The sequence below is a fragment of the Triticum urartu genome, unplaced genomic scaffold, assembly GCF_056163025.1.
Source record: "Triticum urartu cultivar PI428250 unplaced genomic scaffold, HENAU_Tu73 scaffold1, whole genome shotgun sequence".
Taxonomy (NCBI): Eukaryota; Viridiplantae; Streptophyta; class Magnoliopsida; order Poales; family Poaceae; genus Triticum; species Triticum urartu.
In genome coordinates this window covers 17,625,492-17,640,292 of record NW_028259461.1, presented here as the reverse complement: position 1 = coordinate 17,640,292, position 14,801 = coordinate 17,625,492, and positions in this window count along the sequence as shown.

Sequence of the window (14,801 nt, the reverse complement as noted above, 5' to 3'; positions counted from 1 at the left end):
TCGCGTAAAGACTTTTTTTTTACGCGACAGGAAAAAGTGACTACGAATTCCCCTTTTTGTTTGCGAATCCCTGTTTGTATCCTTTGAGCGCACGCCCATTAAGTAGCGATCAAATCAAGGAAATCGATCAAACGATCCCCGTGCCAGCCCAAATCATGATCTTCACCAACTTGGATTTGGTTCTCTCGCGAAAATCGCGAGTTGCAGAGATGAGAACCATGAAAAGCAAGATCCCGAATAAGAAAACAGAAACCGAGGAAGAGGAAACCACAAGAGTGAAGACTAGTAGAGTCTCGTCTTTTGTCATTCTTTGCTCCTTTTTCACTCAATGATTCCTTCGAATTTGCCGACCAAAAATTCTATATGTCTATTCTATCTATGATATTTCTATATATATAGAATATGATATCTAATATGACATCCGATTTGTCAAAGGGATTGGATTGGTGACTTACCCATTCAGTGACTTTGGCACTGGACGTTCCAAAAACGGGTACTATCGGATCGGGTGAATTAGAGAATAGACAGAGGTCCGTTGGCATTTCAGCCTTTCTTCTCCTTTCAGGGCCTATCCGAAAGAGAATCCAGTACCTCTTGGTCCTGAATATCAGAATAGGACGAACGAACCGGCCTCCGCGGATATCTTTGCTTCGGAACAAAACCCTGCAATCAAATAGATTGTCCCAAGGGCGCCATATTCTAGGAGCCCAAGTTATGCTATTGAAAATTCGTTCCTCTAGCAGTTCCGGTTTGAGCATTCCGTTCCCTTTTTCAAACTCCACTTCTTTTCATATAGCAATCCCTGATCAAAGAGAGAACAATATCCATTTCAAAACATTTCTAACAGATTCCTTAGTTCGGACCGACGAAGTAATGTCACTCGACTATTATCAACCTGACTGCAATCTTTTTCTGTCGGTAAGGATTGCACCAGAGCACCTTCTACTTCTAATAGGCCATGAACTATAGATAGAGAAGAATCATTCTGAGCGAGTACATAAGAAGCGATCCACTTTTTTTCATCGGTTCCAGGGGAAGACCAAAGATCTTGCGCGGCAGGTCCGCCAGAAAAACTCAAAAGAGAAAGAAGTCTCGTTAATCTCTTCATGCTCGTTCCAAGTTCGAAGTACCTTTTGGCCAAAGAAAAACCCGCTTCCTGACACGATTGCCTCTTTATCTTTATATAGATAGATTCTATGGGGTTATTACTTAGTAAGTCTATTTTGTACAAGAGCCCCTCCTATCTGATAGAAAAGGGTCCCATGATCCCGAGCCGATCTTACCTTGGCTCGCAAACCCCAAGTTTGTCTATGAAGAGCTAATCTAATTGTATTTTTTTCTAGAATGGATTTCTTATGTGGAATACTAATGGATAGGGCTTCGTTGCTAAGTGCTACAAGATCTAGTGCACTGGAACTCGTGGTTATGGACCCGAATCCTTTAGTATGGAACATTGTCTTTTCCAAGTAAAAACCCCTAGTATATGAAAGAATGAAAAGGTGCTTTCGTTCTTGTGGAATAAGAAGCCCTCGTACCTTAATGAAAGGAAAATCGTAATTTTTCGTTAGGTATTTGACCAAATAGGATCGTCCAGTTCCTACAGAACCTATCACTAAAATACCCGATAGGGCTAAGCGGAACGAAAAGGGTTTTCCATGAGATGGTAAATGAAAACGATTAGTCCCACACGAGGTTTGGGAATAAGTGATTGTCTGATAATGAGCAAGGAATATACGTCTTTCTGCTAAAGAGGATCTATTAAACTCATAATTCATTAGATCCTTGTTATCAATGCCAACTAGGTATCATAAGTAAATGGATCCCGGTTGTTCAATCCTTTGATAACCAAGGTCATTCTTTGCTAAAGAGAAATGATCACTATGAGTCAGACTCAATAGAATTGGATCCATTCCAAATAGCGAGAATTAGGATTCTTGATCCCTCTCAATCTCTCTTTCAATTCGAGGATCCAGAGAGGTGTTTTCATAGTCATCTCCGAATATTTGCCATCTCGGAATATTTTCGATTTCATTTTTCTATGATATGTCTTTCTATATGAAAATTGGTTATTTACGATGTACGATGATCCCTGTTAAGCATCCATGGCTGAATGGTTAAAGCGCCCAACTCATAATTGGTAAATTTGCGGGTTCAATTCCTGCTGGATGCACACGAACGGGAACATTCCATAAGTCTATTGGAACTGGCTCTCTATCCATGGAATCTCATCCATCATCCATACATAACGAATTGGTATGGTATATTCATACCATAACATAAGAACAATAAGAACTCGAATTCTTATCGATACTGGAACTCAGAGCATAGGAGGGAAAGTCGATTTATGGATGGAATCAAATACGCAGTATTTACAGAAAAAAGTCTTCGTTTATTGGGAAAGAATCAATATACTTTTAATGTCGAATCGGGATTCACTAAGACAGAAATAAAGCATTGGGTCGAACTCTTCTTTGGTGTTAAGGTGGTAGCTGTGAATAGCCATCGACTACCTGGAAAAGGTAGAAGAATAGGACCTATTCTGGGCCATACAATGCATTACAGACGTATGATCATTACCCTTCAACCGGGTTATTCTATTCCACTTCTAGATAGAGAAAAAAACTAAAGGAGAATACTTAATAATACGGCGAAACATTTATACAAAACACCTATCCCGAGCACACGCAAGGGAACCGTAGACAGGCAAGTGAAATCCAATCCACGAAATAATTTGATCCATGGACGGCACCGTTGTGGTAAAGGTCGTAATTCCAGAGGAATCATTACCGCAAGGCATAGAGGGGGAGGTCATAAGCGCCTATACCGTAAAATAGATTTTCGACGGAATCAAAAAGACATATCTGGTAGAATCGTAACCATAGAATACGACCCTAATCGAAATGCATACATTTGTCTCATACACTATGGGGATGGTGAGAAGAGATATATTTTACATCCCAGAGGGGCTATAATTGGAGATACTATTGTTTCTGGTACAAAAGTTCCTATATCAATGGGAAATGCCCTACCTTTGAGTGCGGTTTGAACTATTGATTTACGTAATTGGAAGTAACCAATTAGGTTTACGACGAAACCTAGAAATCGATCACTGATCCAATTTGACTACCTCTACGGGATAGACCTCAACAGAAAACTGTTGAGTAACGGCAGCAAGTGATTGAGTTCAGTAGTTCCTCATAGAAAATTATTGGCTCTAGAGATATGGTAATATGGAGAAGACAAAATTGTTTGAAGCACGCACAGAACCGGAAGCGCCCCTTGTTTCAAAGAGAGGAGGACGGGTTATTCACATTTAATTTGATGGTCAGAGGCAAATTGAAAGCTAAGCAGTGGTAATTAAGACCCCCGGGGGAAAATAGGGATGTCTCCTACGTTACCCATAATATGTGGAAGTATCGACGTAATTTCATAGAGTCATTCGATCTGAATGCTACATGAAGAACATAAGCCAGATGACGGAACGCAGAGACCTAGGATGTAGAAGATCATAACATGAGCGATTCGGCAGATTTGGATTCCTTTCCTATATATCCACTCATGTGGTACTTCATCATATGATTCATATAAGATCCATCTGTCTAGAGATCGTCATATACATCTAGAAAGCCGTATGCTTTGGAAGAAGCTTGTACAGTTTGGGAAGGGGTTTTTTGAGAGAAAAGAAGAATCTACTTCAACCGATATGCCCTTAGGCACGGCCATGCATAACATAGAAATCACACGTGGAAGGGGTGGGCAATTAGCTAGAGCAGCAGGTGCTGTAGCGAAACTCATTGCAAAAGAGGGTAAATCGGCCACTTTAAGATTACCATCTGGGGAGGTCCGTTTAGTATCCCAAAACTGCTTAGCAACAGTCGGACAAGTGGGTAATGTTGGGGTGAACCAAAAAAGTTTGGGTAGAGCCGGATCTAAGTGTTGGCTAGGTAAACGCCCCGTAGTAAGAGGGGTAGTTATGAACCCTGTGGACCACCCCCATGGGGGCGGTGAAGGGAAAGCTCCCATTGGTAGAAAAAAACCCACAACCCCTTGGGGTTATCCTGCGCTTGGAAGAAGAACTAGGAAAAGGAAAAAATATAGCGATAGTTTTATTCTTCGTCGCCGTAAGTAAATACGTAACTAGGAATATGGAAAATTGCATTTTTGGAATTTGCAATAATGCGATGGGCGAACGACGGGAATTGAACCCGCGCATGGTGGATTCACAATCCACTGCCTTGATCCACTTGGCTACATCCGCCCCTTATCCAGCTAAAGGATTTTTTTCTTTTTTCCATTGATCATTATTCTATTTATTCTGACCTCCGTACTTCGATCGAGATATTGGACATAGAATGCCACTCTTTAAAAAGGAAAAAAGGAGTAATCAGCTGTGACACGAAAAAAAACGAATCCTTTTGTAGCTCATCATTTATTGGCAAAGATAGAAAAGGTCAATATGAAGGAGGAGAAAGAAACAATAGTAACGTGGTCCCGGGCATCTAGCATTCTACCCACAATGGTTGGCCATACAATCGCGATTCATAATGGAAAGGAACATATACCTATTTACATAACAAATCCTATGGTAGGTCGCAAATTGGGGGAATTCGTGCCTACTCGGCATTTCACGAGTTATGAAAATGCAAGAAAGGATACTAAATCTCGTCGTTAACTGAATTCTGAATAGAAAGATTAAGAAGAAAAAAAGATTCAAAATAAAGTAAAGGTAGGCGGGGAATAACCTTATTTATGACAAGTTTCAAACTAGTAAAGTATATCCCTAGGATAAAGAAGAAGAAAAGTGGGCTAAGGAAACTCGCAAGGAAAGTTCCAACCGATCGTCTACTTAAGTTCGAGAGAGTTTTCAAAGCACAAAAACGTATCCCTATGTCTGTTTTCAAAGCACAAAGAGTTCTTGACGAGATTCGCTGGCGTTACTACGAGGAAACTGTTATGATACTGAACCTCATGCCCTATCGAGCATCTTATCCCATCTTAAAGTTGGTTTATTCGGCAGCCGCAAATGCTACTCATTATAGGGATTTCGACAAAGCGAATTTATTTATTACTAAAGCCGAAGTCAGTAGGAGTACTATTATGAAGAAATTCAGACCTCGAGCTCGAGGACGTAGTTTCCCCATAAAAAAAAGCATGTGTCATATAACAATTGTACTAAATATAGTAAAGAAATCTAAATAACCTTTAGATCCATCTAAGATTTCGATTCCCAGTAAAAAAAATATAGAATAGAAAAATATGGGACAAAAAATAAATCCACTCGGTTTCAGACTTGGTACAACCCAAAAACACCATTCCTTTTGGTTCGCACAACCAAAAAATTATTCTGAAGGTCTACAGGAAGATAAAAAAATAAGGGATTGTATCAAGAACTATATACAAAAGAATAGGAAAAAGGGCTCGAATAGAAAAATAGAATCAGACTCAAGTTCCGAAGTAATTACACATAATAGAAAAATGGACTCAGGTTCAAGTTCCGAAGTAATTACACATATAGAAATCCAAAAAGAAATCGATACGATCCACGTCATAATCCATATTGGATTCCCAAATTTATTAAAGAAAAAAGGAGCAATCGAAGAATTAGAGAAAGATCTACAAAAGGAAATTAACTCTGTAAACCAGAGATTTAATATTTCTATCGAAAAAGTTAAAGAACCTTATAGACAGCCTAACATTCTTGCAGAATATATAGCTTTCCAATTAAAAAATAGAGTTTCATTCCGAAAGGCAATGAAAAAAGCCATTGAATTAACTAAAAAAGCAGATATAAGGGGAGTAAAAGTAAAAATTGCGGGTCGTCTCGGAGGAAAAGAAATTGCACGCGCCGAATCTATTAAAAAGGGTAGACTTCCCCTCCAAACAATTCGCGCTAAAATTGATTATTGCTGCTATCCAATTCGGACTATCTATGGAGTATTAGGTGTAAAAATTTGGATATTCGTAGACGAAGAATAAGTAATCTTGTCTTCGGATTCTGTCCATTGATAGAATAAAAAATGACAAGAGACTTTTTTCCTGAAATCCCTGCAAAAGAAGAAATTATACCTCTTTCTATAAGATTTAATGAAAATTGATAAATCATTTAATATAATTGCTATGCTTAGTGTGTGACTCGTTATTTTTTTCTTTTTTTTAAGAAAAAAACTTAGTAATTATAGAAAATTAACTAATAACCAACCTATTGCTTCGTATTGTCGAGATCCTAACTAAGAAACAGTCACTATATGAATAAATACCTCTATCATAACATAAATGAGTAGATGTGTCATATAGTTGTAGCAACTGCAATTTTTTCTCTAAAAAAGAAAAGGGATTCTAGGTTGTGAAGCAAAACTAAAGGGATGTGGATAAAGGGAGGGATGATAGAAAGAAGGAAGAGGAAATAAATAAGATATAGGATTCCACTATGTATGGTCTATGAATTACATCATAAAAGGCAATGTGATAAAGCATCAATATAATAAAAATAATAGAGAATTAAAAATTGTAACTTGAAACAAGAACTACAAATTTAAAGCAATAATAAAGAGCCGCCCGGGTTAATAAAACTGAGAAAATTAACTCGGAAAGAAATTTTTTGGAAGCTCCGTTGCGGGATTCAGACCTAACCATTCAAGGAGAAGCAGTGGGAACGACAGAACCTATGATTCCATAGGATTTTATTGAAAAGAATCCTAACACTTCATTGGGTGGGATGGCGGAACAAACCAAAAAAATTGTCTTATTTGGTAAGTTTATAAATTAACAAATAAGACAGGAAAGAGTAAATATTCGCCCGCGAAATTCTTATTGAATTAGAATACTTTACCGCGATTCAATAAGAGTAAAAATAAGGATTTTTTTAAGAAGGATTACATTATCTATAAATATAGAATTTAGATAAATATACACACACATCTGGATATATTCTAGATCTTCTTTTTTGACTATATATTATATTTTTCTGTTTTAACAAATTCAATATAAAAAAAACCGAACTTTTTCTATTATCTATTAATGTGTATCTATCCGTACCGTAATATTTTGGAATATTATGAATTAGAGAAATTTACATGCTTTCTGATTCCATTCGCGAGGAGCTGGATGAGAAGAAACTCTCATGTCCAGTTTTGCAGTAGAGATGGAACTAAGAAAGAGAACCATCGACTATAACCCCAAAAGAACCAGATTTCGCAAACAACATAGAGGAAGAATGAAAGGAAAATCCTGCCGAGGCAATCGTATTTGTTTTGGTAGATATGCTCTTCAAGCACTTGAACCCGCTTGGATCACGGCGAGACAGATAGAAGCAGGACGAAGAGCAATAACACGATATGCACGTCGTGGTGGAAAAATATGGGTACGTATATTTCCCGACAAACCGGTTACACTAAGACCCACGGAAACACGTATGGGCTCGGGAAAGGGGTCCCCCGAATATTGGGTATCCGTTGTTAAACCTGGTCGTATACTTTATGAAATGGGGGGAGTATCTGAAACTGTAGCTAGAGCAGCTATCTCCATAGCTGCCAGTAAAATGCCCATACGAAGTCAATTTATTCGATTAGAGATATAGAACCCTAAAAGGGGTATGGAAGATAAAAAAAAATGCTCGGTTTTTCTTTCTGGAAAGACAATATTTCTTTCATCCTTTTGCATTGAAATAACAAATTGAAATCAAAATAATATGATTCAACCTCAGACCCTTTTAAATGTAGCAGATAATAGTGGAGCTCGAAAATTGATGTGTATTCGAGTCATAGGAGCTGCTGGTAATCAGCGATATGCTCGTATTGGTGATGTTATTGTTGCTGTAATCAAAGACGCATTGCCCCAAATGCCTCTAGAAAGATCCGAAGTAATTCGAGCTGTAATTGTACGTACATGTAAAGAGTTCAAATGCGAAGACGGTATAATAATCCGCTATGATGACAATGCTGCGGTTATAATTGATCAAAAAGGCAATCCAAAAGGAACTCGAGTTTTTGGCGCGATTGCCGAGGAATTGAGAGAATTGAATTTTACCAAAATAGTTTCATTAGCTCCTGAAGTATTATAAATACTAGTAGGCGAAATTGAGACCAAAGAATTAATTTAGTAGATTGTGTTTTACGTATATGTTTTAAAATCCAAAATGAAAAAAAAAAAAAGAAAACATGTTGATTATAGAAAAATTAGGAGGAACCTAGAATTAGAGTCTTATGGGCAAGGACACTATTGCTGATTTACTAACCTCTATAAGAAATGCGGACATGAATAAAAAAGGAACAGTTCGAGTAGTATCTACAAATATTACCGAAAACATTGTTAAAATACTTCTACGAGAGGGTTTTATTGAAAGTGTTCGGAAACATCAGGAACGTAACAGATATTTCTTGGTTTCAACTTTGCGACATCAAAAGAGAAAGACTATAAAAGGAATATATAGAACAAGAACCTTTTTAAAGCGTATCAGCCGACCCGGCTTACGAATTTATACCAACTATCAAGGAATTCCTAAAGTTTTGGGTGGAATGGGAATTGCTATTCTTTCTACTTCTCGAGGAATAATGACAGATCGAGAAGCTCGACTAAACAGAATTGGGGGAGAAGTCTTATGTTATATATGGTAATCGCCCCGCCTATAGTGCTCGAATTCTATCTCGCCCTTCCTATTTTTAAAATAAAAATAGAAAAATAGGAGAAAAAAAATATGACAGAAAAAAAAAATAGGAGAGAAAAAAAAAACCCGAGAGAAGCAAAAGTAACTTTCGAAGGTTTAGTTACGGAAGCCCTACCCAATGGAATGTTCCGCGTTCGGCTAGAGAATGACACCATCATCCTAGGCTATATTTCAGGAAAGATACGGTCTAGTTCTATACGAATACTGATGGGGGATAGGGTCAAAATTGAAGTAAGTCGTTATGATTCAAGCAAGGGACGTATAATTTATAGACTTCCCCATAAGGATTCGAAGCGTATCGAAGACTCGAAGGATAGCGAAGATTTGAAGGATAGCGAAGATTTGAAGGATACCAAAGATTCAAAGGATTAGGTTTTTCTTTTTTTTTCTAGGGTAATAAATTCTAAGTTCTAAAATTCAAGCGAAGAGACTTATTTTTTCCAAAAGATTAGATTCATAGTTTAAAAAAGGATACGGAAATATGAAAATAAGAGCTTCCGTTCGTAAAATTTGTACAAAATGTCGACTGATTCGTAGGCGTGGACGAATTAGAGTCATTTGCTCTAATCCGAAGCATAAACAAAGACAGGGGTAATCTTTCGAAAAAGAACTTTACTTTCTAAAAAGTAAAAAAAAGTACCCGCGGAAATGTTCCAATTCCAAATAAAATAATTTCATTTAAAATAATTAAAGTAAAGGGTTTATTTTACCCTGAAACGGATATCTTTGTATCTTTTTTTCTTTTTTTTATTTCTAACTCATATTTATGAGATAATAAAATATGGCAAAAGCTATACCAAAAATTGGTTCACGTAAGAAAGTGCGTATTGGTTTACGTAGGAATGCACGTTTTAGTTTACGGAAGAGTGCACGTAGAATAACAAAAGGGGTTATTCATGTTCAAGCTAGTTTCAACAATACCATTATAACTGTTACAGACCCACAAGGTCGGGTGGTTTTTTGGTCCTCGGCCGGTACTTGTGGATTCAAAAGCTCAAGAAAAGCATCACCCTATGCTGGTCAAAGAACAGCAGTAGATGCTATTCGTACAGTAGGTTTGCAACGAGCAGAAGTTATGGTAAAGGGCGCTGGTAGTGGAAGAGATGCCGCATTACGAGCCATTGCTAAAAGTGGTGTGCGATTAAGTTGTATACGCGATGTAACACCTATGCCGCATAATGGATGTCGACCGCCTAAAAAAAGACGTCTGTAAAAGAATTAACCCGCTTTCAACTTTCATTTCAAGAGAAATAAACGATTCAATGATAAAATAATAATACTAGTCTATTATGGTTCGAGAGGAGGTAGCAGGATCCACTCAAACACTACAGTGGAAGTGTGTTGAATCAAGAGTAGATAGTAAGCGCCTTTATTATGGTCGTTTCATTCTGTCCCCGCTTAGAAAAGGTCAAGCGGACACCGTCGGTATTGCCTTGCGAAGAGCTTTACTTGGAGAAATAGAAGGAACATGTATCACACGTGCAAAATTTGGGAGCGTGCCGCACGAGTATTCTACAATAGCAGGTATTGAAGAATCCGTACAAGAAATTTTACTAAATTTGAAAGAAATTGTATTGAGAAGTAATCTCTATGGAGTTAGAGACGCATCCATTTGCGTCAAAGGTCCTAGATACATAACTGCTCAAGATATCATCTTACCGCCTTCCGTAGAAATCGTTGATACGGCACAACCTATAGCTAACTTGACAGAGCCCATTGATTTCTGTATTGATTTACAGATCAAGAGAGATCGTGGATATCAGACAGAACTCAGAAAGAACTATCAAGATGGAAGTTATCCTATAGATGCTGTATCCATGCCTGTTCGAAATGTGAATTATAGTATTTTTTCTTGTGGGAATGGAAATGAAAAACACGAGATACTTTTTCTAGAAATATGGACTAATGGAAGTTTAACCCCTAAGGAAGCACTTTATGAGGCTTCTCGTAATTTGATTGATTTATTTCTTCCTTTTCTACACGCGGAGGAAGAGGGCGCTAGTTTCGAAGAAAATAAAAACAGGTTTACTCCACCCCTTTTTACTTTTCAAAAAAGATTAACTAATCTAAAGAAAAACAAAAAAGGAATTCCATTGAATTGTATTTTTATTGATCAATTAGAATTGACTTCTAGAACGTATAATTGTCTAAAAAGGGCCAATATACATACACTATTGGACCTTTTGAGTAAGACTGAAGAAGATCTTCTGAGAATTGACAGTTTTCGTATGGAAGATAGAAAACATATATGGGACACTCTAGAGAAGCATCTCCCAATTGATTTACTTAAGAATAAACTCTCGTTTTAAATCCATTGCAATTTTTTTTCTTCTTCTTTTTCGAGTTAGAATAAAAAGAAAACAATTTAGCATCTTTGGTACAATCTATATTTTCGCGAAATGGATCATAATAAAATGGATTTTAGGTATCTAGGGAAGATTCACTTGGAAGTAACTATTTCCTAGATACCTATGGTACTTCACGGTTGAATGAATCAAAAAATATCTAAAAAAGACCTAAAGTTAATGATTTATCAATGGGTAATGTTGCTCCAATACCTAACCAAAGAGCTACTACAGTACCGATTAAAAAAACGGTCGTAGCTACTGGGCGGCGAAATGGATTTTGGAATTTATTGACATTCTCTAGAAAAGGTACTGTCAATAAGCCTGTTGGCACAGAAACCATTAAAAGAACGCCCAATAACTTATTGGGTACCGTACGGAGTATTTGAAACACGGGAAAGAAGTACCACTCGGGTAATATTTCCAGAGGAGTTGCAAACGGATCTGCCGGTTCACCAATCATTGATGGCTCGAGAACCGCTAAACCTACATTACATGCAATAGTACCTAGAATTACTACTGGAAAAATATATAAAAGATCGTTGGGCCATGCGGGTTCCCCGTAATAATTATGTCCCATCCCTTTAGCTAATTTAGCTCTTAATACAGGATCATTTAAGTCTGGTTTCTTTGTTATTGGGATAGGTGAACTCTTTAGGATCCATCCCCCAAAGGAACCGGACATGAGAATTTATCATCATCCGGCTCGAGCAAGAGTGAAAGAAATAAGACCGCGGAAGATCCTTAATAGAATTAAGGTTTATAATGACTCAATGACTCTAGGCAAGAAAAGCTTTATCAGATTCTCTTTTCCGAAGTTGCACCTACAACTACTCATTGAAAATAATCCTATTCTTATGGGTAAATGCTCAATATCCAAGTGGGCTTACAAATTTGATCATGATCAATTGCTTTGTGGATTGTCTCATGTCTCTTGATTAGTTGGTATTTATCCCCTCAATATCGCAAGTTTCTTACCTCCAAACAAAATATTTACTTGTTACTAATAAAAAATCAAAAAGTTTAGCCTACATTCTTCCTTAGATCCCTTCTTTTACTCCGATAGTATTGCGGATCACAATCGATGCAAAGAAAATGAATGCATTTCCATACTATAATAAAAAGGTAAGTGTAATAAATAGAGAACTGGATCATGTCACATGACTTATTCCATTTCTACTCTATGGGATCTTACGGAGCCTGTTCATGGATGACATGGTTGCGGTATGATCATAGAAGATATTCTCCTCAAGTGAACCAGCCTATCCTTCCTAGGTAGGGGACTTACATGTTGATTGGATGCGGAGACACCTTTGGTTGTGAATTCTAATGTGGCAGATCCAATTCTTTATCTGCATGGCCAAATCAATAATTCAAGTCACACACTCCCATAATCCGCCTTTTTTCTTTCGTAAAATTAACTTCAACTATTTGTATTGTATAAAAATACTTTGGAGTTGAAGAGAAGTATCCAAATGACATGTGTTATTTTACAATAACCCATGCTTGTAGCAATGAAATACCAAAACCTACCCGATATGATATATGATAATTATAATTCTCTATGATATGCCTTCCCTATAAAGGACCCGAAATACCTTGCTTACGTATCATTGGAAAGTGCATTAACATAAATACGGCAGTAAGCAGAGGCAGTACAAAGGTATGTAAACTATAAAAACGAGTCAAAGTGGATTGGCCCACACTAGCACTTCCGCGTAATAACTCCACTAAAGGCGATCCTATTACCGGAATGGCGTCAGGTACACCTGTCACAATTTTGACTGCCCAATAGCCAATTTGATCCCAAGGCAAAGAATAACCAGTTACACCAAATGATGCAGTCAAAACAGCCAAAACCACACCTGTGACCCAAGTTAATTCGCGGGGTTTTTTAAATCCCCCTGTGAGATACACACGAAATACATGCAGGATCATCATTAAAACCATCATACTTGCTGACCATCGATGAACTGATCGGATTAACCAACCAAAGTTGGCCTCGGTCATTATGTATTGAACCGAGGAAAAAGCCTCTGTAACGGTTGGTCGGTAGTAAAAAGTCATAGCAAAACCGGTAGCGACTTGTACTAGAAAACAAGTAAGTGTAATTCCCCCTAAACAATAAAATATGTTGACATGGGGAGGAACATATTTACTAGTTATATCATCTGCAATTGCCTGAATCTCAAGACGTTCCTCAAACCAATCATATACTTTATTGAGATAGGTAACTAACCCGAGTCCCCCTCTAAGAGCCGTATATGAAAATTTCATCTCGTACGGCTCAAGCAGAAACACAAAAATTTTCAACGAATATTAGAAAAAAGGTTCAAAACTTCATCAGCCACTGAATTGGGTCGATTTGCCTTGAAGATATCAAATAAGAAAAATCCGGAATATCTTCTTTGTGATGATAATGCCAAAAAATCTCAAGTTGGCGCGTCTTTCTTTCTTCCTTTCCCTTATGTTGGTCATTAGAGGCTTCTTGACTTTTCTCTTCCCTATAAAGGATTTGTTTTTTTATGCGTAATATAGAAATTATCTTGTTGAGATCCTATGAATCAGTTCAATTAAAACCTTAGATTCATACTAGAGCCACGATGATTTAGTCTCAAGCTAAACAAAAGGCAAGGGTTCTTCGAATAAGAACCGCTTGATAATCATTTATTGAATCAGTGTAATGACTCGACAAAATCGAGAGAAAAAAAGTTGTCTTTTGGGCAAACAAAATTGGAAGGAAGAAAATTTCTTTTTTATTTTTATTTAAGAACTACTTGAATTTTTCAGTCTGGTTGCGAGGTCTTAATAGTGAGTATGAATCATAGTTCCATTTTTTTTTGATCCACTCTATCTATTTCGTGTTCCAGATACTAGAATAAATAATATCTGACGAATTAGAATCATCTTGATAGAGATAACAGGCCCTTTCTATGTATTATCAATAGGATCAATTCTAACAAGTCACACACTCATATTCCAGAGATACCGAAACAAAAAAATTCCGCGGTCGAACTACCATAATATCTAGAAATGTAGATCTTAAACTAGAAAGGCTTTTTTGGATGGAAAAACTCTGACTTCCTAGTTTTAGTTAGTAGAAACCTAATTGGTTAAAATTCCGTCCAGTAAAACGGAAGAATTATAAATTTCTAAAATGATAGATAGGAATATAGCGAATAAAGCCATTGCGATCCCCATAAAAGGAGTAGTCCCCCAACCCGGGGCGACTTTCCCATATTCCGAATTCAAGGGTTTCAGTAAACTACCTGCACCAGTTCGTTTTGGCCTAGGTTTAGAACTATCTTCAACGGTTTGTGTAGCCATAAATTCTATTTAATCATTGGTGTTGACTTTGTATACTATTCCGTTGTAGTTGTAAATACACGATCTTTTCGTAGATCCATTGTAATCTTGAAATTCTATAAAAATGGAAACAGCAACTTTAGTCGCCATCTCCATATCTGGTTTACTTGTAAGCTTTACTGGGTATGCCTTATATACCGCGTTTGGGCAACCCTCTCAACAATTAAGAGATCCATTCGAAGAACACGGAGACTAATTTAAGTAAGAAGTCTCCCAGATAGGGGGACTTCTTACTTAAATGAAATTATTTTATTCTTTTAGTTGGAGTTGGTGGAACCTTAGGTGGTTCTCGGAAGAAGATAGCGAAAAAAATTATCCCTAAAGTCGAAACTAAAAGGAACGTATAAACCAATGCTTCCATAGATTCGATCCTGGTTTATTTACAATTATAACTTCCACACCTATTCATTTGTCATTTGGGATAATTT